General features: G+C 44.2%; 11 non-coding genes and 2 pseudogenes across 11 annotated transcripts; all 13 read right to left on the bottom strand.

Moving 5' to 3' along the window:
* Positions 1-389: 389 nt before the first annotated feature.
* Positions 390-580, bottom strand: LOC141197449 (U2 spliceosomal RNA). The gene has a single exon (XR_012269703.1). It is a non-coding gene; the product is annotated as a U2 spliceosomal RNA (small nuclear RNA).
* Positions 581-7,743: 7,163 nt separating this feature from the next.
* On the bottom strand, positions 7,744-7,934 carry LOC141197448 (U2 spliceosomal RNA). Its single transcript, XR_012269702.1, has one exon. It is a non-coding gene; the product is annotated as a U2 spliceosomal RNA (small nuclear RNA).
* Positions 7,935-9,049: 1,115 nt separating this feature from the next.
* LOC141197446 (U2 spliceosomal RNA) lies at positions 9,050-9,240 on the bottom strand. The gene has a single exon (XR_012269700.1). It is a non-coding gene; the product is annotated as a U2 spliceosomal RNA (small nuclear RNA).
* A 1,115-nt stretch (positions 9,241-10,355) lies between these two features.
* On the bottom strand, positions 10,356-10,542 carry LOC141197563 (U2 spliceosomal RNA). Its single transcript, XR_012269809.1, has one exon. It is a non-coding gene; the product is annotated as a U2 spliceosomal RNA (small nuclear RNA).
* Positions 10,543-16,734: 6,192 nt separating this feature from the next.
* LOC141197445 (U2 spliceosomal RNA) lies at positions 16,735-16,925 on the bottom strand. Its single transcript, XR_012269699.1, has one exon. It is a non-coding gene; the product is annotated as a U2 spliceosomal RNA (small nuclear RNA).
* A 1,118-nt stretch (positions 16,926-18,043) lies between these two features.
* On the bottom strand, positions 18,044-18,223 carry LOC141197566 (U2 spliceosomal RNA; annotated as a pseudogene).
* Positions 18,224-19,017: 794 nt separating this feature from the next.
* Positions 19,018-19,109, bottom strand: LOC141197601 (U2 spliceosomal RNA; annotated as a pseudogene).
* Positions 19,110-20,224: 1,115 nt separating this feature from the next.
* On the bottom strand, positions 20,225-20,415 carry LOC141197444 (U2 spliceosomal RNA). The gene has a single exon (XR_012269698.1). It is a non-coding gene; the product is annotated as a U2 spliceosomal RNA (small nuclear RNA).
* Positions 20,416-21,530: 1,115 nt separating this feature from the next.
* LOC141197443 (U2 spliceosomal RNA) lies at positions 21,531-21,721 on the bottom strand. Its single transcript, XR_012269697.1, has one exon. It is a non-coding gene; the product is annotated as a U2 spliceosomal RNA (small nuclear RNA).
* A 1,115-nt stretch (positions 21,722-22,836) lies between these two features.
* On the bottom strand, positions 22,837-23,027 carry LOC141197442 (U2 spliceosomal RNA). The gene has a single exon (XR_012269696.1). It is a non-coding gene; the product is annotated as a U2 spliceosomal RNA (small nuclear RNA).
* A 1,115-nt stretch (positions 23,028-24,142) lies between these two features.
* Positions 24,143-24,333, bottom strand: LOC141197440 (U2 spliceosomal RNA). Its single transcript, XR_012269695.1, has one exon. It is a non-coding gene; the product is annotated as a U2 spliceosomal RNA (small nuclear RNA).
* Positions 24,334-25,448: 1,115 nt separating this feature from the next.
* On the bottom strand, positions 25,449-25,639 carry LOC141197439 (U2 spliceosomal RNA). Its single transcript, XR_012269694.1, has one exon. It is a non-coding gene; the product is annotated as a U2 spliceosomal RNA (small nuclear RNA).
* Positions 25,640-26,754: 1,115 nt separating this feature from the next.
* On the bottom strand, positions 26,755-26,945 carry LOC141197438 (U2 spliceosomal RNA). The gene has a single exon (XR_012269693.1). It is a non-coding gene; the product is annotated as a U2 spliceosomal RNA (small nuclear RNA).
* Positions 26,946-27,006: the final 61 nt, after the last annotated feature.

Here is a 27,006-nt window from a genome sequence, read left to right as displayed (position 1 = left end):
GTTGATAACAAGGGCATTTGCTAAATAGATGGTGTGTGTGCAACAATATACTGAAAGGTCAATTATATTGTGCAGCTTATCTCACCACCTGTAGTTATTTAGGTGAAAGCTCCAAAATGCTTGCCTAATATGTCTGTTTATCCAAAAGGAAGTAAAAAGGGAGAGCTAGAAAGATAGCATTGCATCACATTACATGGCAATGCAATGCACAGTTGCTGAAGTTGAACCAAAATGAGCTTGTAATCTGGCTTCTGCAACTTTGAACATGAAAAATCCAATGAGGAGAAGAAAAGCAAAGCCAAAGAGTCCATCCCAAAATCCGACAAACAAGCAAAATGAACAAAAAACATTGAATTCAATTCTTTCTGATTTTAGAAACTGCATTAAAGAAGGGGTGCACCGGTCCTGGAGATACTGCAATACCAGGTCAATGCGTGGAGTGGACAGAGCAAGCTCTTTTTCCATCTCCCTGTTCTAAAAATCCATTTAATATATGGTCCCCAGATAGGGGACGTATCAGATATTAAACTGATAAGAACAGATACTACACTTGATCTTAGCCAAAAGGCCGAGAAGCGATAACCAGAATTGGTTTCAAACTACGGAGCCACCCAAGGATCCTGAAAAGTCCATTTGTGGAGATGAGCTCCTGGACTCCCGTTAAGAAGACATGTTGTCAACCTCTAGATCCCTTACATGCCTGCACTTTTCGGCTTGCTGCTGCTGCAATCCACGCGTTTTAGATCTGCATAACTCCACCTCTTTAAACACAGCACCTTCACCCCCTGCTGTTCCCACCCGCCTCAACACCGTTGGAAGGGAGGAGAACCAATTAAGGCGGGGGTGGGGTGGAACGAGCAGCTGTCTACCCTTAGCAGGAAGGCTCCTGATTACATACCTCTCCTGCTGCTGCTGCTGCTGGCTGTCCAGCAGCAGACTGAAGGTGGCTGCTGCTGTGCACAGGTATATAAAGGCTTAGAGCCTATTATGACACGCGCAGCCAGCGTTCCATTGCCACATTCCATCTACTGCAGGCAGGATACCTGGCTGGCTGAATGTCGCTGAGAAGCTCACAGAGACCGCCATAAGCAACAGTTTAACAGAATGCCACAGACTAATCAACCAAACTTTTTGGGTTGGGTTCTCTTTTATAGTCTGCAGGCATTAAATGAAAGAAGTCAGTGTTCCAGCAGAAGGAGACAACGTTTCAGAAAAGGCATTGTAGCAAACCAAAAAAGAAATTTTAAGCGCAGCAGAGTAACCAGCGCACATACCTGTTAGCTCAGGTGAGTTTAACCCCTTAATAACATCTGACGTACTAATACGCGTCTGTGCCCTGGGACTTAAGAGCCAGACCCGTATTAGTACGTCATCGCGATCGCGCCCGCACACAGGCTGTGCGGGCGCGATCGCCGCCGGGTGTCAGCTGATTGTCACAGCTGACACCCGGTACTATGTGCAGGGAGCGGTCACGCACCGCTCCCAGCACATTAACCCCCGCGATGCTGCGATCGAAGTCGATCGAAGTCGATCGCGGCATTGCGGGGGCAAGGGGAGGTGATCGGCGATACTCACCTCCTCTTCCGGCTTCCAGCGCAGTCTGCAAAGGCTTCCCGGGTGTTGCCATGACGACCCGATGTCGTCATGACAACATCCGGGTCACCAGAGAGCAGGAAGATTGCTTGGACATGCGCAGTGCATCTCCAAGCAATCTTCACACTGTGCATTTCTGACAGCTTGCATGGCATAGGGATGGTGCTCCATTCCTGTGCCATGCAGGCGATCAGAAAAAAAAAAGTGAAAGTCCCAGAGTGGGACAAAGTAATAAAGTGTATAAACTGTGTGAAAGTGGAAAAAAAAAAAAAAAAAATGTGCAAAAATATTATAAAAAAATAAAAAAATTAATACACCAAAAATAAAAATATAATGTACCCATCAATAAATATTATTATAAAAAAAATAAAAAAAAAACAATAAAAGTACACATATTTGGTATCGCCGCGTCCGGAATAACCTGACTTATAAAACTGTCCCACTAGTTAACCCCTTCAGTGAACACGGTAAAAAAAAAAAAAAAAAAAACAAGCAAAAAACAATGCTTTATCACCATACCGCCAAACAAAAAGTGGAATAACACGCGATCAAAAAGACGCATATAAATAAAAATGATACCGCTGAAAACGTCATCTCGTCCCGCAAAAAACAAGCCGCCATATAGCTCCATCAGCCGAAAAATAAAAAAGTTATAGCTCTCAGAATAAAGCGATACTAAAAAATATTTTTTTCTATAAAATAGCTTTTATTGTGTATAAGCGCCAAAACATAGAAAAATGATACAAATGTGGTACCGCTGTAAACGTACTGACCCGAAGAGTAAAGCTGCCTCATCAATTTTACCACACGCGGAACAGAATAAAAAAAAAAAAAAAAACAATTCCTGAATTGTTGGTTTTTGTTTATTCTGCCTCCCAAAAATCGGAATAGAAAGCGATCAAAAAATGTCACGTGCCTGAAAATGGCACCAATAACAACGTCAAGTCATCCTGCAAAAAACGAGCCGTCACATGACTGTCTGCCAAAATCTGGAAAAATTATAGCTCTCAAAATATGGCGATGCAAAAACTAGATTTTACAAAAAATGCGTCTTTTAGTGTGTGACAGCTGTCAGTCATAAAAACCCCATATGATTCTGGCATTGCTGTAATCACACCGACCCGAAGAATAAAGTCGTCTAATCACTTATACCGCACAAGGAACGGCGTCAAAAATAAACTCTTGAGTTAGGATTGGGCTAGGGTTAGGGCTGGGTTTGGGGCTAGGGCTGTGCTGGGGCTAGGGTTGTGCTGGGGCTAGGGTTGTGCTGGGGCTAGGGTTGTGCTGGGGCTAGGGTTGTGCTGGGGCTAGGGTTGTGCTAGGGTTAGGGCTGGGGTTGGGATTTTTTTCAAAAGTAAGAAAAAAAGATGACGATATGGCGACTAGTGTTGAGAGCAAGTGCTCGCTACTTGAGTTTGCATCGGGTGCTCTGGTATGCATTTAGTATCGTGGGTATTTGAGTGACATGCTCGAGTCTCTGCCCCATATGCTTCGCGGCCAAAAAACTTTATGGGGATTGCCTGCCATGCACGAGCGATCCCCGCATGTTTTTTTTTGGGTGTCTAATAACCGTGAAACATGCGGAGCAGGGACTCGAGCATGTCACTCGAGCACACGCTGTACATGGTGCATACCTGAGTACCCGATGCAAACTCAAGTAGCGAGCACTTGCGCTCAAGAATAATGAAAACTTATTCAATATGATGACCTAATGTAAACAAATAATGTGCCGTACCTCTGGGTTCAAAATGTTCACTATACACCTTAATAAAATCTTTGAGGGGTATAGTTTCCAAAATGGGGACACTTGTGGGGGAGCTCCACTGTTTAGGCACATCACGGGCTCTCCAAACGCGACATGGTGTCCGCTAACAAATTGAATGGAAAATCGGCTCAAATTGTTAGCGGACGCCATGTTGCGTTTGGAGAGCCCCTGTGTGTCCAAACATTGGAGCTCCCCCACAAGTGACCCCATTTTGGAAACTAGACCCCCCAAGGCACCTATCTAGATGCATAGTGAGCACTTAGAACCCCCATGTGCTTCACAAATTGATTCGTAAAAATGAAAAAGTGAAAATAAAACACTTTTTCATTTTTATGAATCAATTTGTGAAGCACCTGGGGTTCCAAGTGCTCACTATGAATCTAGATAGGTGCCTTGGGGGGTCTAGTTTCCAAAATGGGGTCACTTGTGGGGGAGCTCCAATGTTTGGGCACACAGGGACTCTCTAAATGCAACATGGTATCCGCTAACAAATTGAATGGAAAATCGGCTCAAATTGTTAGCGGACACCACATTGCGTTTGGAGAGCCCCTCTGTGCCCAAACTTTGGAGCTCCCCCACAAGTGACCCCATTTTGGAAACTAGACCCCCCAAGGCACCTTTCTAGATGCATAGTGAGCACTTGGAACCCCCAGGTGCTTCACAAATTGATTCGTAAAAATGAAAAAGTGAAAAAAAAAACACTTTTTCATTTTTATGAATCAATTTGTGAAGCACCTGGGGTTCCAAGTGCTCACTATGAATCTAGATAGGTGCCTTGGGGGGTCTAGTTTCCAAAATGGGGTCACTTGTGGGGGAGCTCCAATGTTTGGGCACACAGGGACTTTCTAAATGCAACATGGTATCCGCTAACAAATTGAATGGAAAATCGGCTCAAATTGTTAGCGGACACCACATTGCGTTTGGAGAGCCCCTCTGTGCCCAAACTTTGGAGCTCCCCCACAAGTGACCCCATTTTGGAAACTAGACCCCCCAAGGCACCTTTCTAGATGCATAGTGAGCACTTGGAACCCCCAGGTGCTTCACAAATTGATTCGTAAAAATGAAAAAGTGAAAAAAAAAACACTTTTTCATTTTTATGAATCAATTTGTGAAGAACCTGGGGTTCCAAGTGCTCACTATGAATCTAGATAGGTGCCTTGGGGGGTCTAGTTTCCAAAATGGGGTCACTTGTGGGGGAGCTCCAATGTTTGGGCACACAGGGACTCTCCAAATGCAACATGATACCCGCTAACAAATTGTCGGCTCAAATTGTTAGCGGATATCATGTTGCATTTGGAGAGTCCCTGTGTGCCCAAACATTGGAGCTCCTCCACAAGTGACCCCATTTTGGAAACTAGACCCCCCAAGGCACCTATCTAGATGCATAGTGAGCACTTGGAACCCCTAGGTGCTTCACAAATTAATTCGTAAAAATGAAAAAGTGTTTTTTTTTTCACTTTTTCATTATTACGAATCAATTTGTGAAGCACCTGGGGGTTCCAAGTGCTCACTATGCATCTAGAAAGGTGCCTTGGGGGGTCTAGTTTCCAAAATGGGGTCACTTGTGGGGGAGCTCCAAAGTTTGGGCACAGAGGGGCTCTCCAAACGCAATGTGGCGTCCGCTAACAATTTGAGCCGATTTTCCATTCAATTTGTTAGCGGATACCATGTTGCATTTAGAGAGTCCCTGTGTGCCCAAACATTGGAGCTCCCCCACAAGTGACCCCATTTTGGAAACTAGACCCCCCAAGGCACCTATCTAGATGCATAGTGAGCACTTGGAACCCCTAGGTGCTTCACAAATTGATTCGTAAAAATGAAAAAGTGTTTTTTTTTTTCACTTTTTAATTATTACGAATCAATTTGTGAAGCACCTGGGGGTTCCAAGTGCTCACTATGCATCTAGAAAGGTGCCTTGGGGGGTCTAGTTTCCAAAATGGGGTCACTTGTGGGGGAGCTCCAAAGTTTGGGCACAGAGAAGCTCTCCAAACGCAATGTGGTGTCCGCTAACAATTTGAGCCGATTTTCCATTCAATTTGTTAGCGGATACCATGTTGCATTTAGAGAGTCCCTGTGTGCCCAAACATTGGAGCTCTCCCACAAGTGACCCCATTTTGGAAACTAGACCCCCCAAGGCACCTATCTAGATGCATAGTGAGCAGTTGGAACCCCCAGGTGCTTCACAAATTGATTCATAAAAATGAAAAAGTGTTTTTTTTTTCACTTTTTCATTGTTACGAATCAATTTGTGAAGCACCTGAGGGTTCCAAGTGCTCACTATGCATCTAGATAGGTGCCTTGGGGGGTCTAGTTTCCAAAATGGGGTCACTTGTGGGGGAGCTCCAATGTTTGGGCACACAGCAGCTCTCCAAACGCAACATGGTGTCGCTAACAATTTGAGCCAATTTTGCGTTAAATTTGTTAGCGGACACCATGTTGCATTTAGAGAGCCGCTGTGTGCCCAAATATTGGAGCTCCCCCACAAGTGACCCCATTTTGGAAACTAGACCACCCAAGGCACCTATCTAGATGCATAGTGAGCACTTGGAACCCTCAGGTGCTTCACAAATTGATTCATACAAATGAAAAAGTGTTTTTTTTTTCACTTTTTCATTGTTACGAATCAATTTGTGAAGCACCTGGGGGTTCCAAGTGCTCACTATGCATCTAGATAGGTGCCTTGGGGGGTCTAGTTTCCAAAATGGAGTCACTTGTGGGGGAGCTCCAATGTTTGGGCACACAGGGACTCTCTAAATGCAACATGGTGTCCTCTAACAAATTTAACGGAAAATCGGCTCAAATTGTTAGCGACACCATGTTGCGTTTGGAGAGCCGCTGTGTGCCCAAACATTGGAGCTCCCCCACAAGTGACCCCATTTTGGAAACTAGACCCCCCAAGGCACCTATCTAGATGCATTGTGAGCACTTGGAACACTCAGGTGCTTCACAAATTGATTCATAAAAATGAAAAAGTGTTTTTTTTTTTCACTTTTTCATTGTTACGAATCAATTTGTGAAGCACCTGGGGGTTCCAAGTGCTCACTATGCATCTAGAAAGGTGCCTTGGTGGGTCTAGTTTCCAAAATGGGGTCATTTGTGGGGGAGCTCCAAAGTTTGGGCACACATGGGCTCTCCAAACACAACATGGCGTCCGCTAATTATTCAAGCAAATTTTACAATCAAAAAGTCAAATAGCGCTCCTTCCCTTCCGAGCCCTGCCGTGCGCCCAAACAGTATTTTTTCCCCAAATATTGGGTATCTGCGTGCCCAGGGGAAATTGCACAACAAATTTTGGGGTCCATTTTTTCTTGTTACCCCTGTGAAAATAAAAAAAATTGGGTCTAAATTAACATTTTTGTGAAAAAAGTTAAATGTTCATTTTTTTCTTCCACATTCAAAAAATTCCTGTGAAGCACCTGAAGGGTTAATAAAGTTCTTGAATGTGGTTTTGAGCACCTTGAGGGGTGCAGTTTTTAGAATGGTGTCACTTTTGGGTATTTTCTGTCATAAAGACCTCTCAAAGTGACTTCAAATGTGATGTGGTCCCTAAAAAAATGGTTTTGTAAATTTTGCTGGAAAAATGAGAAATCGCTGGTCAACTTTTAACCCTTATAGCTCCCTAACAAAAAAAAATTTTGGTTCCAAAATTGTGCTGATGTAAAGTAGACATGTGGGAAATGTTATTTATTAACTCTTTTGTGTGACATATCGCTCTGATTTCAGGGCTTAAAAATTCAAATTTTGAAAATTGCAAAATTTTCAAAATTTTCGCCAAATTTCCGTTTTTTTCACAAATAAACGCAAGTGATATCGAAGAAATTTTTCCACAATCATGAAGTACAATATGTCACGAAAAAACAATCTCAGAATCAGGGGGATCCGTTGAAGCGTTCGAGAGTAATTACCTCATAAAGTGACAGTGGTCAGAATTGTAAAAATTGGCCCGGTCATTAACGTGCAAACCACCCGCGGGGCTTAAGGGGTTAAAAGGCTGCTGTTGATAACAAGGGCATTTGCTAAATAGATGGTGTGTGTGCAACAATATACTGAAAGGTCAATTATATTGTGCAGCTTATCTCACCACCTGTAGTTATTTAGGTGAAAGCTCCAAAATGCTTGCCTAATATGTCTGTTTATCCAAAAGGAAGTAAAAAGGGAGAGCTAGAAAGATAGCATTGCATCACATTACATGGCAATGCAATGCACAGTTGCTGAAGTTGAACCAAAATGAGCTTGTAATCTGGCTTCTGCAACTTTGAACATGAAAAATCCAATGAGGAGAAGAAAAGCAAAGCCAAAGAGTCCATCCCAAAATCCGACAAACAAGCAAAATGAACAAAAAACATTGAATTCAATTCTTTCTGATTTTAGAAACTGCATTAAAGAAGGGGTGCACCGGTCCTGGAGATACTGCAATACCAGGTCAATGCGTGGAGTGGACAGAGCAAGCTCTTTTTCCATCTCCCTGTTCTAAAAATCCATTTAATATATGGTCCCCAGATAGGGGACGTATCAGATATTAAACTGATAAGAACAGATACTACACTTGATCTTAGCCAAAAGGCCGAGAAGCGATAACCAGAATTGGTTTCAAACTACGGAGCCACCCAAGGATCCTGAAAAGTCCATTTGTGGAGATGAGCTCCTGGACTCCCGTTAAGAAGACATGTTGTCAACCTCTAGATCCCTTACATGCCTGCACTTTTCGGCTTGCTGCTGCTGCAATCCACGCGTTTTAGATCTGCATAACTCCACCTCTTTAAACACAGCACCTTCACCCCCTGCTGTTCCCACCCACCTCAACACCGTTGGAAGGGAGGAGAACCAATTAAGGCGGGGGGTGGGGTGGAACGAGCAGCTGTCTACCCTTAGCAGGAGGGCTCCTGATTACATACCTCTCCTGCTGCTGCTGCTGCTGGCTGTCCAGCAGCAGACTGAAGGTGGCTGCTGCTGTGCACAGGTATATAAAGGCTCAGAGCCTATTATGACACGCGCAGCCAGCGTTCCATTGCCACATTCCATCTACTGCAGGCAGGATACCTGGCTGGCTGAATGTCGCTGAGAAGCTCACAGAGACCGCCATAAGCAACAGTTTAACAGAATGCCACAGACTAATCAACCAAACTTTTTGGGTTGGGTTCTCTTTTATAGTCTGCAGGCATTAAATGAAAGAAGTCAGTGTTCCAGCAGAAGGAGACAACGTTTCAGAAAAGGCATTGTAGCAAACCAAAAAAGAAATTTTAAGCGCAGCAGAGTAACCAGCGCACATACCTGTTAGCTCAGGTGAGTTTAAAAGGCTGCTGTTGATAACAAGGGCATTTGCTAAATAGATGGTGTGTGTGCAACAATATACTGAAAGGTCAATTATATTGTGCAGCTTATCTCACCACCTGTAGTTATTTAGGTGAAAGCTCCAAAATGCTTGCCTAATATGTCTGTTTATCCAAAAGGAAGTAAAAAGGGAGAGCTAGAAAGATAGCATTGCATCACATTACATGGCAATGCAATGCACAGTTGCTGAAGTTGAACCAAAATGAGCTTGTAATCTGGCTTCTGCAACTTTGAACATGAAAAATCCAATGAGGAGAAGAAAAGCAAAGCCAAAGAGTCCATCCCAAAATCCGACAAACAAGCAAAATGAACAAAAAACATTGAATTCAATTCTTTCTGATTTTAGAAACTGCATTAAAGAAGGGGTGCACCGGTCCTGGAGATACTGCAATACCAGGTCAATGCGTGGAGTGGACAGAGCAAGCTCTTTTTCCATCTCCCTGTTCTAAAAATCCATTTAATATATGGTCCCCAGATAGGGGACGTATCAGATATTAAACTGATAAGAACAGATACTACACTTGATCTTAGCCAAAAGGCCGAGAAGCGATAACCAGAATTGGTTTCAAACTACGGAGCCACCCAAGGATCCTGAAAAGTCCATTTGTGGAGATGAGCTCCTGGACTCCCGTTAAGAAGACATGTTGTCAACCTCTAGATCCCTTACATGCCTGCACTTTTCGGCTTGCTGCTGCTGCAATCCACGCGTTTTAGATCTGCATAACTCCACCTCTTTAAACACAGCACCTTCACCCCCTGCTGTTCCCACCCGCCTCAACACCGTTGGAAGGGAGGAGAACCAATTAAGGCGGGGGGTGGGGTGGAACGAGCAGCTGTCTACCCTTAGCAGGAGGGCTCCTGATTACATACCTCTCCTGCTGCTGCTGCTGCTGGCTGTCCAGCAGCAGACTGAAGGTGGCTGCTGCTGTGCACAGGTATATAAAGGCTCAGAGCCTATTATGACACGCGCAGCCAGCGTTCCATTGCCACATTCCATCTACTGCAGGCAGGATACCTGGCTGGCTGAATGTCGCTGAGAAGCTCACAGAGACCGCCATAAGCAACAGTTTAACAGAATGCCACAGACTAATCAACCAAACTTTTTGGGTTGGGTTCTCTTTTATAGTCTGCAGGCATTAAATGAAAGAAGTCAGTGTTCCAGCAGAAGGAGACAACGTTTCAGAAAAGGCATTGTAGCAAACCAAAAAAGAAATTTTAAGCGCAGCAGAGTAACCAGCGCACATACCTGTTAGCTCAGGTGAGTTTAAAAGGCTGCTGTTGATAACAAGGGCATTTGCTAAATAGATGGTGTGTGTGCAACAATATACTGAAAGGTCAATTATATTGTGCAGCTTATCTCACCACCTGTAGTTATTTAGGTGAAAGCTCCAAAATGCTTGCCTAATATGTCTGTTTATCCAAAAGGAAGTAAAAAGGGAGAGCTAGAAAGATAGCATTGCATCACATTACATGGCAATGCAATGCACAGTTGCTGAAGTTGAACCAAAATGAGCTTGTAATCTGGCTTCTGCAACTTTGAACATGAAAAATCCAATGAGGAGAAGAAAAGCAAAGCCAAAGAGTCCATCCCAAAATCCGACAAACAAGCAAAATGAACAAAAAACATTGAATTCAATTCTTTCTGATTTTAGAAACTGCATTAAAGAAGGGGTGCACCGGTCCTGGAGATACTGCAATACCAGGTCAATGCGTGGAGTGGACAGAGCAAGCTCTTTTTCCATCTCCCTGTTCTAAAAATCCATTTAATATATGGTCCCCAGATAGGGGACGTATCAGATATTAAACTGATAAGAACAGATTTTTTTTTTTTTTTTTTTTTTTCCAAATCAGATAGGCCGGAGCATAAGCTCAATCAAATCGACTTACAAAAGCCTTTCATTGACACTTAGCCTTTCATCACACTTGGTATATAATCAAAAATAAAACCAAACCTTATCATCAGGTACATTATACACTACTAATTAAACTTTACCAAAAACCTCCACTTTTTAAACTTCCAGATCCCTTCAGCATCTATAATACTTCCACGTTCCTGATCCCAGAGGTATATTACATACATACGTGACAGAATCAATCTCAAACATTCATTAACTGACATTTTCTTCCTTTTAAAAACTAACAAATTCCTCGCATCCCACAAACTTTCAATTACACACACCACCAACAACCATAAAATCCTATCCTTAATTCTACTACATGCACCCATCCCAAACATAGCAAGTTTCCAATTTACATACTTTACACCCACCAATTCCTTGCAAAGTCCCCCTATACCCTTCCATACATCATATGCAAAATCACAATCCCATACCATATGTCTAACATGCTCTCTCAAACCACATCCATCCCTCGGGCATACCTCAGATTTAACTAAATCCCTCTTCTTTTGCACATCTCTAACAGGCAAAATGTCATGCAATATCATCCAAGCGATATCTCTCTGTCTGTTAGTCAAACCATCTATACTTAATTTTCTCCACATCTCGGTTACTTCCTCCCCTCTCAACCCATTGATATTACATACCACCTCACGCTCACGCACCATCCTAATGACTTTCTTCTTTTGCCTAAAATCACTCATGTTAACGGACAACAAATCATACTTCCTTACAAATTTCTCAACACAACCATACCATACAGGACACTTAAAAGCAACAGGCACTCTAGCATCCCTTTTGACCCACTTTAAGCCATAAAGCATCCATCCAGCCGAATACTTCATCATATAAGCACACTTATTACTTTTCCCTAGAACCACCACCACCATTTTCACGTAACTAATCCCTAAAAAGAAATCAATATTTGGAAAATCCAAACCACCATTTACACATAACTTATAGACATATTCCCGTTTCAATTTCTCCATGCGACTTCCCCAAAGAAAATTAAAGATGAATTTCTCAGTTTTCCTAATTTTCTTAAAAGCAGCAGGATATACATTCGCAACAAACAACAAAATAGGCAAAATAACCGCCTTAATAATCAGAACTTTCCCAGTCAGAGTTAATTCTCTCATTCGCCAAAAATTCAACTTGCGCACCACTCTCACCCCACAATGTTCCCAACTCTCATTTCCTTTCAAATCATCATTAAACTTAATCCCAAGCACCTTTATTGCACCATCCTCACACCTCACACCATCCATCCGTACATTCCTCTCACCAAAACATTTAAAGGAACTCTTAGTCCAATTGACCTTAAAAGCTGAGACACTACAAAACAAACTTAATATCAACCTTACCCTACTCATCGCAGCCATATTCCCACTCACAATCACTACATCATCCATGTAACCTAGAATTCTCACATCCTTTCCATTACTCCCAGGAATCATCACACCTCTCATAACCTTATCCTTCCTAACCATACACATCAACACTTCAATCACACTAATAAACAAAAAAGGGGACATAGGGCACCCCTGACGCACTCCTGATTTAATTCTCACTTTCTCACTCAACCACCCATTCACCAAAAATTCACTTGAAACATTACAATACAAACTCCTAACACAGTTTACAAAATTCCTGGAATAACCCATCTTAGACAAAACCTTAAACATAAAGCTATGTGACACACGGTCAAAAGCTTTTTCAAAATCAACCGAAAACAACAAACATTTCTGCTTACGACTCATACAATCCCCAATCACATCACGCAACAACACCAAATTTTCAGTCATACTTCTCCCAGGCACTGCACACACTTGATCTTCATCCACCACACCGCCAATCACTTCCCGCATCCGGCTAGCCAACAATTTACTAAACACCTTATAGTCTGCATTCAAAAGGGTGATTGGCCTCCAATTCCCCAAATCCTTTTTATCACCTTTCTTATGAACCAAAACCACCACCCCATCTCTCATAGATTCACTCAACATATTCTCCGTGAACATATACTGGCACACCTCCAATAAGTCATTTCCCATCGTGTCCCATTCCTTAACATATAACTCCACGGGCAGTCCATCCTTCCCAGGTGTTTTATTCTTACTCGCAGACATCACCACTTTTTTAACTTCATCCAACACAATTACATCATCCAATATTTCACGTTCATCCTCACCCAAACAACCTTCTAAACACCCCAAAGCATCAGTCAACATCCTATCATCAACCCATTTTTCCCCATACAACTCCTTATAAAACAACACCACCTCCTGCATCACATCCTTCCCACTCACACACACCCCATCGCCATTCACCACCTCATCCATATCTACTTTCTTCCCAAAAACTTTTTTGAAAAAAAACCTTGTGCATTTCTCATTTTTCTCCAAATGTTCAATCTTAGAACGGTAAATAATTTCTTTCCCTTTACCCTCAATATATTTCTTAATCTCTTCTTTCACTTGACACATCAAAACATCCACATCCACTCCAATCATCCTTAACTTCCTCAGCCACTCCAGTCTAGAGCTTAAATCATTAAATTTTGCTCTATTCATTGCTGCTTTCCTCCTGCCCCTTTTTCTAAAGAAAAAAACAATCTCACTCTTCATCCAGTCCCACCACTCAAGCACATTCCTGAAATCACTTTTTTTATCCCTCCACCTAACATACATTCGCCTAAAATCACGCATGATCCTATTATCTTCCAGCAAACGCACATTAAGTTTCCACACGCCACCACCATATACAAAGGAAATCTTACCTTCTAGACGTGCCCTCAAACACACATGGTCAGAGAAGGGAACATCTTCCTGCTGGAAATTCCTACAAATAACATTTTGTGAAGAAAAGAAGATACGGTCTATTCTAGACTCTATGCCTCCCCTGTCGGCCTTATAGGTCGCAGGAGGTGGATTACCTAAAAAAACTTCCGCAGCATCCTGTAAGGAAAAATCCGCCACAAGACTCTTGAGTCTTTTACCTGTAACATCCATCTTATCCCCCTCCGTCACACAATTGAAATCTCCAACAAAAATTATTGGCATTTTGCCAGATAAAAAAAAACATAATTTCTCAAAAATTTCCAGCCTCTCCCCTTTATCTATTGGTGCATACATATTTACCACCCTAACCCTCCACCCCCTACAATTTAACTCACATATTACACACCTCCCCGCCTCCACCACCATGTAACTTTCTATCTTAACACTATAACCCTTCACCAAAACACCTACCCCACAATTTTTATTACATACAGAACCAGACCACACACTTTGACCTAAAGGCCATGCATTTTCACTTAAGGGATCGGAGATCGCACACTCCTGCACACAGTATACGTCCGCATCCAAGTTGCTCAAGTAGTCCAAAATTGCCACTCTTCTCGACTCAGATTTAATCAGCCGAACATTTAGCGACAAGATGCTGAGAGCAACTTGGGCACCCATCTATTAATTTGATGTGGCAGGTCACGACAACATGCCCACCTGTACATCATCCTAACCCTTCTGGGGGTAGGACGCTGGACGTGCAGATATCGTAGTTTGTGCCTTCCCCCAAAAAAGACACATCTTGGGGATCGGATGCAGTAGGGTACACCCGGGCTGGACTCACACTGCAGTCACTTAAAGGGGAAAAGGATGGTTCAGTTTTCTTCTTTTTCTTCACTGAAGCGCCTCCATCTTCATCTGAACTATAATCCCGCCGCTGGGGGTCAAAGTCCCCCTGACATCCCTCCTCCTCAAGGTCAGAAACGACATCGCTCCAGGCCACATGCGGTGTTCTGGTCAGATCAGACTCCTCTTCCCCCTGCAATGTAACCATCATGTCTGGAATTTCAGCCTCCAGATCCTCCACCGGGGCCACTTCCATGCCTATGCGATCATCAGTTATCGTCTCAGACTCACTGACATCTGAAGCCACAGACGCGGCCCTCTGCACCGGTGGCTCAGGTGCCAGCTCCATATTTCCTCTTACATTCACACGAACCAGTTCTGGAAAAGCAACCCGAGCCTCCTCCTCATCCAGGAAAGCCAGAGTAGATATCGGAGCAGTCGGAGTTGGAGCAGTCGGAGTTGTAGCTGTGGGTGCAGGAGATTCATTTCTTCTCCTTCCCCTTCCCGCTGCCCCCGCATATGAACCAGGATGGAATATACAGTCTCTGAAGGCATGCCCCTTCTCTCCGCAGAGGTTACAGACTATTTCATTTTTGCAATTATTGGAAGAATGACCCACCTCATTGCACTTCCTGCAAATAATCTGTCTGATGTCGCATGCTTCCTGAGTATGGCCATACCTCCTACAATGACGACAAAACCTGGGCGCATTGGGGAAGAACAGGTAACCCCGCTCACTCCCAATGGAAAAATTTGATGGAGGATAATGTATACCCCCTGGTTCATCAGGACTTTCCCGGAACTTGACCATGAAACGATATTTACCGGTCCATAGTTCCTCCTCATTCATGACTTTTACTGCCACCTTGGTAATATAGCAGTGCCTATTTAGAAAGGCATAAATCAAAGCCAAGTCCACATGTGGGTTGTACATGAAAACAGTCAGAGGTACCTCTTTGGAGCAATACAAGATGACAAAAGTCAGCCCATCCAAATATTGATTGTCCAGATTCTTTTTCAAACAATCATAGAAATTGTTGCAAACAGCCATAGAAGTAAATACAAGATTATACTTGCTTTTGAATTGCTGGAGGCACAAGATTTCTTCCTTCTTCACTTCAAGGAGTCCAAACAAAATCTCCTTCACCACGAAGCTGAGGGTAAAGATTCCTTCTTTGCCTTCTTCCACATCAATCTGGATTCCAAACTTCACTCGAGCCTCACCGGGCCCAGCGTATCGAATGCGTCCCATTATCGCTAGTCGTGTCTACTGGCCAACTCCTTATAGCAGCAAGTGGCTTAAGCCATAAAATGGCGATGCCACAGGGCCAAGAGTTAACGCACAGACAGCCAAATGACTAGACCCATTACAGATCTGAGCCAAAAGGCCGAGAAGCGATAACCAGAATTGGTTTCAAACTACGGAGCCACCCAAGGATCCTGAAAAGTCCATTTGTGGAGATGAGCTCCTGGACTCCCGTTAAGAAGACATGTTGTCAACCTCTAGATCCCTTACATGCCTGCACTTTTCGGCTTGCTGCTGCTGCAATCCACGCGTTTTAGATCTGCATAACTCCACCTCTTTAAACACAGCACCTTCACCCCCTGCTGTTCCCACCCGCCTCAACACCGTTGGAAGGGAGGAGAACCAATTAAGGCGGGGGGTGGGGTGGAACGAGCAGCTGTCTACCCTTAGCAGGAGGGCTCCTGATTACATACCTCTCCTGCTGCTGCTGCTGCTGGCTGTCCAGCAGCAGACTGAAGGTGGCTGCTGCTGTGCACAGGTATATAAAGGCTCAGAGCCTATTATGACACGCGCAGCCAGCGTTCCATTGCCACATTCCATCTACTGCAGGCAGGATACCTGGCTGGCTGAATGTCGCTGAGAAGCTCACAGAGACCGCCATAAGCAACAGTTTAACAGAATGCCACAGACTAATCAACCAAACTTTTTGGGTTGGGTTCTCTTTTATAGTCTGCAGGCATTAAATGAAAGAAGTCAGTGTTCCAGCAGAAGGAGACAACGTTTCAGAAAAGGCATTGTAGCAAACCAAAAAAGAAATTTTAAGCGCAGCAGAGTAACCAGCGCACATACCTGTTAGCTCAGGTGAGTTTAAAAGGCTGCTGTTGATAACAAGGGCATTTGCTAAATAGATGGTGTGTGTGCAACAATATACTGAAAGGTCAATTATATTGTGCAGCTTATCTCACCACCTGTAGTTATTTAGGTGAAAGCTCCAAAATGCTTGCCTAATATGTCTGTTTATCCAAAAGGAAGTAAAAAGGGAGAGCTAGAAAGATAGCATTGCATCATATTACATGGCAATGCAATGCACAGTTGCTGAAGTTGAACCAAAATGAGCTTGTAATCTGGCTTCTGCAACTTTGAACATGAAAAATCCAATGAGGAGAAGAAAAGCAAAGCCAAAGAGTCCATACCAAAATCCGACAAACAAGCAAAATGAACAAAAAACTTTGAATTCAATTCTTTCTGATTTTAGAAACTGCATTAAAGAAGGGGTGCACCGGTCCTGGAGATACTGCAATACCAGGTCAATGCGTGGAGTGGACAGAGCAAGCTCTTTTTCCATCTCCCTGTTCTAAAAATCCATTTAATATATGGTCCCCAGATAGGGGACGTATCAGATATTAAACTGATAAGAACAGATACTACACTTGATCTTAGCCAAAAGGCCGAGAAGCGATAACCAGAATTGGTTTCAAACTACGGAGCCACCCAAGGATCCTGAAAAGTCCATTTGTGGAGATGAGCTCCTGGACTCCCGTTAAGAAGACATGTTGTCAACCTCTAGATCCCTTACATGCCTGCACTTTTCGGCTTGCTGCTGCTGCAATCCACGCGTTTTAGATCTGCATAACTCCACCTCTTTAAACACAGCACCTTCACCCCCTGCTGTTCCCACCCGCCTCAACACCGTTGGAAGGGAGGAGAACCAATTAAGGCGGGGGGTGGGGTGGAACGAGCAGCTGTCTACCCTTAGCAGGAGGGCTCCTGATTACATACCTCTCCTGCTGCTGCTGCTGCTGCTGGCTGTCCAGCAGCAGACTGAAGGTGGCTGCTGCTGTGCACAGGTATATAAAGGCTCAGAGCCTATTATGACACGCGCAGCCAGCGTTCCATTGCCACATTCCATCTACTGCAGGCAGGATACCTGGCTGGCTGAATGTCGCTGAGAAGCTCACAGAGACCGCCATAAGCAACAGTTTAACAGAATGCCACAGACTAATCAACCAAACTTTTTGGGTTGGGTTCTCTTTTATAGTCTGCAGGCATTAAATGAAAGAAGTCAGTGTTCCAGCAGAAGGAGACAACGTTTCAGAAAAGGCATTGTAGCAAACCAAAAAAGAAATTTTAAGCGCAGCAGAGTAACCAGCGCACATACCTGTTAGCTCAGGTGAGTTTAAAAGGCTGCTGTTGATAACAAGGGCATTTGCTAAATAGATGGTGTGTGTGCAACAATATACTGAAAGGTCAATTATATTGTGCAGCTTATCTCACCACCTGTAGTTATTTAGGTGAAAGCTCCAAAATGCTTGCCTAATATGTCTGTTTATCCAAAAGGAAGTAAAAAGGGAGAGCTAGAAAGATAGCATTGCATCACATTACATGGCAATGCAATGCACAGTTGCTGAAGTTGAACCAAAATGAGCTTGTAATCTGGCTTCTGCAACTTTGAACATGAAAAATCCAATGAGGAGAAGAAAAGCAAAGCCAAAGAGTCCATCCCAAAATCCGACAAACAAGCAAAATGAACAAAAAACATTGAATTCAATTCTTTCTGATTTTAGAAACTGCATTAAAGAAGGGGTGCACCGGTCCTGGAGATACTGCAATACCAGGTCAATGCGTGGAGTGGACAGAGCAAGCTCTTTTTCCATCTCCCTGTTCTAAAAATCCATTTAATATATGGTCCCCAGATAGGGGACGTATCAGATATTAAACTGATAAGAACAGATTTTTTTTTTTTTTTTGAAAGCCCGAATTCGTGTACAAAACCCGAGTGCGCTTAAAAAAGTGACAAGTGCCACAAAAAAAGTGCACTAGGATGCTGGTCTTCTTGAAACCCTCTCCAAAAGGAGAAGGGTCCCCCAAACCATTCCCCGTCCCTCCGAGCCAAAAGGCCACAGCGAGGAACAGGGACAAAAAGCCACCTCCAGCCGAAGCCAGAGGCGACCCAATCTTACCCCCAGCACCTGCCCGAGTTCTCACCCGAGCAAGGCACTGGGAGCCAAAGACTGTGCTCCCCTCCCGGAAGAGGGGAGCCAACAACGCTCTCCTCCCGAAAGAGGAGAGCCAGGGGGGTTCAGGGGGGAGCGGAACCTGATGGCCACACACTCCCCCCCTAGACCTGCCAAGAGAGGAACCCGTAAGGGAACCGCATCCCGACAAAATCCTAGTAGGACGTGACACACGTGAATAAGTGGACACACAGTGACAAAGAAATTAAATAAATAGTGAAGGTTTCACAGTATAATACTGCCCGGACCTTCGACCGGGAATTGAAAAATTCCCCATCCTAAGGCCAGAAGGCCCGGAATAAGGGTGTGTGCGAAGAAAGAAAATTTGAAGTGCTTGTGCAAATGTGCAATAAACTCAAGTGGGGTTCCCAATCCCAGTGAGTTAAGGCACCCCAGGGTCACCACTCCTGGGGCACTTCACACTTCGGGCTTTCGATCTTCCCCGGCCCAATGGCGTCGATCCTGGGGGGCCATGCTTTCCACCAGATGACTATATTAGCCACCTGGCGTACTAACAAGCGCCTAAACCCCAGTGTGCATAATGTATCAATCTACTAGGGCGGCCAACATCCAAAACCGCCTTTTCGAAAGATACTACACTTGATCTTAGCCAAAAGGCCGAGAAGCGATAACCAGAATTGGTTTCAAACTACGGAGCCACCCAAGGATCCTGAAAAGTCCATTTGTGGAGATGAGCTCCTGGACTCCCGTTAAGAAGACATGTTGTCAACCTCTAGATCCCTTACATGCCTGCACTTTTCGGCTTGCTGCTGCTGCAATCCACGCGTTTTAGATCTGCATAACTCCACCTCTTTAAACACAGCACCTTCACCCCCTGCTGTTCCCACCCGCCTCAACACCGTTGGAAGGGAGGAGAACCAATTAAGGCGGGGGGTGGGGTGGAACGAGCAGCTGTCTACCCTTAGCAGGAGGGCTCCTGATTACATACCTCTCCTGCTGCTGCTGCTGCTGGCTGTCCAGCAGCAGACTGAAGGTGGCTGCTGCTGTGCACAGGTATATAAAGGCTCAGAGCCTATTATGACACGCGCAGCCAGCGTTCCATTGCCACATTCCATCTACTGCAGGCAGGATACCTGGCTGGCTGAATGTCGCTGAGAAGCTCACAGAGACCGCCATAAGCAACAGTTTAACAGAATGCCACAGACTAATCAACCAAACTTTTTGGGTTGGGTTCTCTTTTATAGTCTGCAGGCATTAAATGAAAGAAGTCAGTGTTCCAGCAGAAGGAGACAACGTTTCAGAAAAGGCATTGTAGCAAACCAAAAAAGAAATTTTAAGCGCAGCAGAGTAACCAGCGCACATACCTGTTAGCTCAGGTGAGTTTAAAAGGCTGCTGTTGATAACAAGGGCATTTGCTAAATAGATGGTGTGTGTGCAACAATATACTGAAAGGTCAATTATATTGTGCAGCTTATCTCACCACCTGTAGTTATTTAGGTGAAAGCTCCAAAATGCTTGCCTAATATGTCTGTTTATCCAAAAGGAAGTAAAAAGGGAGAGCTAGAAAGATAGCATTGCATCACATTACATGGCAATGCAATGCACAGTTGCTGAAGTTGAACCAAAATGAGCTTGTAATCTGGCTTCTGCAACTTTGAACATGAAAAATCCAATGAGGAGAAGAAAAGCAAAGCCAAAGAGTCCATCCCAAAATCCGACAAACAAGCAAAATGAACAAAAAACATTGAATTCAATTCTTTCTGATTTTAGAAACTGCATTAAAGAAGGGGTGCACCGGTCCTGGAGATACTGCAATACCAGGTCAATGCGTGGAGTGGACAGAGCAAGCTCTTTTTCCATCTCCCTGTTCTAAAAATCCATTTAATATATGGTCCCCAGATAGGGGACGTATCAGATATTAAACTGATAAGAACAGATACTACACTTGATCTTAGCCAAAAGGCCGAGAAGCGATAACCAGAATTGGTTTCAAACTACGGAGCCACCCAAGGATCCTGAAAAGTCCATTTGTGGAGATGAGCTCCTGGACTCCCGTTAAGAAGACATGTTGTCAACCTCTAGATCCCTTACATGCCTGCACTTTTCGGCTTGCTGCTGCTGCAATCCACGCGTTTTAGATCTGCATAACTCCACCTCTTTAAACACAGCACCTTCACCCCCTGCTGTTCCCACCCGCCTCAACACCGTTGGAAGGGAGGAGAACCAATTAAGGCGGGGGGTGGGGTGGAACGAGCAGCTGTCTACCCTTAGCAGGAGGGCTCCTGATTACATACCTCTCCTGCTGCTGCTGCTGCTGGCTGTCCAGCAGCAGACTGAAGGTGGCTGCTGCTGTGCACAGGTATATAAAGGCTCAGAGCCTATTATGACACGCGCAGCCAGCGTTCCATTGCCACATTCCATCTACTGCAGGCAGGATACCTGGCTGGCTGAATGTCGCTGAGAAGCTCACAGAGACCGCCATAAGCAACAGTTTAACAGAATGCCACAGACTAATCAACCAAACTTTTTGGGTTGGGTTCTCTTTTATAGTCTGCAGGCATTAAATGAAAGAAGTCAGTGTTCCAGCAGAAGGAGACAACGTTTCAGAAAAGGCATTGTAGCAAACCAAAAAAGAAATTTTAAGCGCAGCAGAGTAACCAGCGCACATACCTGTTAGCTCAGGTGAGTTTAAAAGGCTGCTGTTGATAACAAGGGCATTTGCTAAATAGATGGTGTGTGTGCAACAATATACTGAAAGGTCAATTATATTGTGCAGCTTATCTCACCACCTGTAGTTATTTAGGTGAAAGCTCCAAAATGCTTGCCTAATATGTCTGTTTATCCAAAAGGAAGTAAAAAGGGAGAGCTAGAAAGATAGCATTGCATCACATTACATGGCAATGCAATGCACAGTTGCTGAAGTTGAACCAAAATGAGCTTGTAATCTGGCTTCTGCAACTTTGAACATGAAAAATCCAATGAGGAGAAGAAAAGCAAAGCCAAAGAGTCCATCCCAAAATCCGACAAACAAGCAAAATGAACAAAAAACATTGAATTCAATTCTTTCTGATTTTAGAAACTGCATTAAAGAAGGGGTGCACCGGTCCTGGAGATACTGCAATACCAGGTCAATGCGTGGAGTGGACAGAGCAAGCTCTTTTTCCATCTCCCTGTTCTAAAAATCCATTTAATATATGGTCCCCAGATAGGGGACGTATCAGATATTAAACTGATAAGAACAGATACTACACTTGATCTTAGCCAAAAGGCCGAGAAGCGATAACCAGAATTGGTTTCAAACTACGGAGCCACCCAAGGATCCTGAAAAGTCCATTTGTGGAGATGAGCTCCTGGACTCCCGTTAAGAAGACATGTTGTCAACCTCTAGATCCCTTACATGCCTGCACTTTTCGGCTTGCTGCTGCTGCAATCCACGCGTTTTAGATCTGCATAACTCCACCTCTTTAAACACAGCACCTTCACCCCCTGCTGTTCCCACCCGCCTCAACACCGTTGGAAGGGAGGAGAACCAATTAAGGCGGGGGGTGGGGTGGAACGAGCAGCTGTCTACCCTTAGCAGGAGGGCTCCTGATTACATACCTCTCCTGCTGCTGCTGCTGCTGGCTGTCCAGCAGCAGACTGAAGGTGGCTGCTGCTGTGCACAGGTATATAAAGGCTCAGAGCCTATTATGACACGCGCAGCCAGCGTTCCATTGCCACATTCCATCTACTGCAGGCAGGATACCTGGCTGGCTGAATGTCGCTGAGAAGCTCACAGAGACCGCCATAAGCAACAGTTTAACAGAATGCCACAGACTAATCAACCAAACTTTTTGGGTTGGGTTCTCTTTTATAGTCTGCAGGCATTAAATGAAAGAAGTCAGTGTTCCAGCAGAAGGAGACAACGTTTCAGAAAAGGCATTGTAGCAAACCAAAAAAGACATTTTAAGTGCAGCAGAGTAACCAGCGCACATACCTGTTAGCTCAGGTGAGTTTAAAAGGCTGCTGTTGATAACAAGGGCATTTGCTAAATAGATGGTGTGTGTGCAACAATATACTGAAAGGTCAATTATATTGTGCAGCTTATCTCACCACCTGTAGTTATTTAGGTGAAAGCTCCAAAATGCTTGCCTAATATGTCTGTTTATCCAAAAGGAAGTAAAAAGGGAGAGCTAGAAAGATAGCATTGCATCACATTACATGGCAATGCAATGCACAGTTGCTGAAGTTGAACCAAAATGAGCTTGTAATCTGGCTTCTGCAACTTTGAACATGAAAAATCCAATGAGGAGAAGAAAAGCAAAGCCAAAGAGTCCATCCCAAAATCCGACAAACAAGCAAAATGAACAAAAAACATTGAATTCAATTCTTTCTGATTTTAGAAACTGCATTAAAGAAGGGGTGCACCGGTCCTGGAGATACTGCAATACCAGGTCAATGCGTGGAGTGGACAGAGCAAGCTCTTTTTCCATCTCCCTGTTCTAAAAATCCATTTAATATATGGTCCCCAGATAGGGGACGTATCAGATATTAAACTGATAAGAACAGATACTACACTTGATCTTAGCCAAAAGGCCGAGAAGCGATAACCAGAATTGGTTTCAAACTACGGAGCCACCCAAGGATCCTGAAAAGTCCATTTGTGGAGATGAGCTCCTGGACTCCCGTTAAGAAGACATGTTGTCAACCTCTAGATCCCTTACATGCTTGCACTTTTCGGCTTGCTGCTGCTGCAATCCACGCGTTTTAGATCTGCATAACTCCACCCCTTTAAACACAGCACCTTCACCCCCTGCTGTTCCCACCCGCCTCAACACCGTTGGAAGGGAGGAGAACCAATTAAGGCGGGGGGTGGGGTGGAACGAGCAGCTGTCTACCCTTAGCAGGAGGGCTCCTGATTACATACCTCTCCTGCTGCTGCTGCTGCTGGCTGTCCAGCAGCAGACTGAAGGTGGCTGCTGCTGTGCACAGGTATATAAAGGCTCAGAGCCTATTATGACACGCGCAGCCAGCGTTCCATTGCCACATTCCATCTACTGCAGGCAGGATACCTGGCTGGCTGAATGTCGCTGAGAAGCTCACAGAGACCGCCATAAGCAACAGTTTAACAGAATGCCACAGACTAATCAACCAAACTTTTTGGGTTGGGTTCTCTTTTATAGTCTGCAGGCATTAAATGAAAGAAGTCAGTGTTCCAGCAGAAGGAGACAACGTTTCAGAAAAGGCATTGTAGCAAACCAAAAAAGAAATTTTAAGCGCAGCAGAGTAACCAGCGCACATACCTGTTAGCTCAGGTGAGTTTAAAAGGCTGCTGTTGATAACAAGGGCATTTGCTAAATAGATGGTGTGTGTGCAACAATATACTGAAAGGTCAATTATATTGTGCAGCTTATCTCACCACCTGTAGTTATTTAGGTGAAAGCTCCAAAATGCTTGCCTAATATGTCTGTTTATCCAAAAGGAAGTAAAAAGGGAGAGCTAGAAAGATAGCATTGCATCACATTACATGGCAATGCAATGCACAGTTGCTGAAGTTGAACCAAAATGAGCTTGTAATCTGGCTTCTGCAACTTTGAACATGAAAAATCCAATGAGGAGAAGAAAAGCAAAGCCAAAGAGTCCATCCCAAAATCCGACAAACAAGCAAAATGAACAAAAAACATTGAATTCAATTCTTTCTGATTTTAGAAACTGCATTAAAGAAGGGGTGCACCGGTCCTGGAGATACTGCAATACCAGGTCAATGCGTGGAGTGGACAGAGCAAGCTCTTTTTCCATCTCCCTGTTCTAAAAATCCATTTAATATATGGTCCCCAGATAGGGGACGTATCAGATATTAAACTGATAAGAACAGATACTACACTTGATCTTAGCCAAAAGGCCGAGAAGCGATAACCAGAATTGGTTTCAAACTACGGAGCCACCCAAGGATCCTGAAAAGTCCATTTGTGGAGATGAGCTCCTGGACTCCCGTTAAGAAGACATGTTGTCAACCTCTAGATCCCTTACATGCCTGCACTTTTCGGCTTGCTGCTGCTGCAATCCACGCGTTTTAGATCTGCATAACTCCACCTCTTTAAACACAGCACCTTCACCCCCTGCTGTTCCCACCCGCCTCAACACCGTTGGAAGGGAGGAGAACCAATTAAGGCGGGGGGTGGGGTGGAACGAGCAGCTGTCTACCCTTAGCAGGAGGGCTCCTGATTACATACCTCTCCTGCTGCTGCTGCTGCTGGCTGTCCAGCAGCAGACTGAAGGTGGCTGCTGCTGTGCACAGGTATATAAAGGCTCAGAGCCTATTATGACACGCGCAGCCAGCGTTCCATTGCCACATTCCATCTACTGCAGGCAGGATACCTGGCTGGCTGAATGTCGCTGAGAAGCTCACAGAGACCGCCATAAGCAACAGTTTAACAGAATGCCACAGACTAATCAACCAAACTTTTTGGGTTGGGTTCTCTTTTATAGTCTGCAGGCATTAAATGAAAGAAGTCAGTGTTCCAGCAGAAGGAGACAACGTTTCAGAAAAGGCATTGTAGCAAACCAAAAAAGACATTTTAAGTGCAGCAGAGTAACCAGCGCACATACCTGTTAGCTCAGGTGAGTTTAAAAGGCTGCTGTTGATAACAAGGGCATTTGCTAAATAGATGGTGTGTGTGCAACAATATACTGAAAGGTCAATTATATTGTGCAGCTTATCTCACCACCTGTAGTTATTTAGGTGAAAGCTCCAAAATGCTTGCCTAATATGTCTGTTTATCCAAAAGGAAGTAAAAAGGGAGAGCTAGAAAGATAGCATTGCATCACATTACATGGCAATGCAATGCACAGTTGCTGAAGTTGAACCAAAATGAGCTTGTAATCTGGCTTCTGCAACTTTGAACATGAAAAATCCAATGAGGAGAAGAAAAGCAAAGCCAAAGAGTCCATCCCAAAATCCGACAAACAAGCAAAATGAACAAAAAACATTGAATTCAATTCTTTCTGATTTTAGAAACTGCATTAAAGAAGGGGTGCACCGGTCCTGGAGATACTGCAATACCAGGTCAATGCGTGGAGTGGACAGAGCAAGCTCTTTTTCCATCTCCCTGTTCTAAAAATCCATTTAATATATGGTCCCCAGATAGGGGACGTATCAGATATTAAACTGATAAGAACAGATACTACACTTGATCTTAGCCAAAAGGCCGAGAAGCGATAACCAGAATTGGTTTCAAACTACGGAGCCACCCAAGGATCCTGAAAAGTCCATTTGTGGAGATGAGCTCCTGGACTCCCGTTAAGAAGACATGTTGTCAACCTCTAGATCCCTTACATGCTTGCACTTTTCGGCTTGCTGCTGCTGCAATCCACGCGTTTTAGATCTGCATAACTCCACCCCTTTAAACACAGCACCTTCACCCCCTGCTGTTCCCACCCGCCTCAACACCGTTGGAAGGGAGGAGAACCAATTAAGGCGGGGGGTGGGGTGGAACGAGCAGCTGTCTACCCTTAGCAGGAGGGCTCCTGATTACATACCTCTCCTGCTGCTGCTGCTGCTGGCTGTCCAGCAGCAGACTGAAGGTGGCTGCTGCTGTGCACAGGTATATAAAGGCTCAGAGCCTATTATGACACGCGCAGCCAGCGTTCCATTGCCACATTCCATCTACTGCAGGCAGGATACCTGGCTGGCTGAATGTCGCTGAGAAGCTCACAGAGACCGCCATAAGCAACAGTTTAACAGAATGCCACAGACTAATCAACCAAACTTTTTGGGTTGGGTTCTCTTTTATAGTCTGCAGGCATTAAATGAAAGAAGTCAGTGTTCCAGCAGAAGGAGACAACGTTTCAGAAAAGGCATTGTAGCAAACCAAAAAAGAAATTTTAAGCGCAGCAGAGTAACCAGCGCACATACCTGTTAGCTCAGGTGAGTTTAAAAGGCTGCTGTTGATAACAAGGGCATTTGCTAAATAGATGGTGTGTGTGCAACAATATACTGAAAGGTCAATTATATTGTGCAGCTTATCTCACCACCTGTAGTTATTTAGGTGAAAGCTCCAAAATGCTTGCCTAATATGTCTGTTTATCCAAAAGGAAGTAAAAAGGGAGAGCTAGAAAGATAGCATTGCATCACATTACATGGCAATGCAATGCACAGTTGCTGAAGTTGAACCAAAATGAGCTTGTAATCTGGCTTCTGCAACTTTGAACATGAAAAATCCAATGAGGAGAAGAAAAGCAAAGCCAAAGAGTCCATCCCAAAATCCGACAAACAAGCAAAATGAACAAAAAACATTGAATTCAATTCTTTCTGATTTTAGAAACTGCATTAAAGAAGGGGTGCACCGGTCCTGGAGATACTGCAATACCAGGTCAATGCGTGGAGTGGACAGAGCAAGCTCTTTTTCCATCTCCCTGTTCTAAAAATCCATTTAATATATGGTCCCCAGATAGGGGACGTATCAGATATTAAACTGATAAGAACAGATACTACACTTGATCTTAGCCAAAAGGCCGAGAAGCGATAACCAGAATTGGTTTCAAACTACGGAGCCACCCAAGGATCCTGAAAAGTCCATTTGTGGAG

The sequence above is a fragment of the Phyllobates terribilis genome, unplaced genomic scaffold, assembly GCF_046119375.1.
Source record: "Phyllobates terribilis strain yellow unplaced genomic scaffold, ASM4611937v1 Scaffold_84__1_contigs__length_6523798, whole genome shotgun sequence".
NCBI lineage: Eukaryota > Metazoa > Chordata > Amphibia > Anura > Dendrobatidae > Phyllobates > Phyllobates terribilis.
This window is presented reverse-complemented; position numbering and strand designations above follow the sequence as displayed.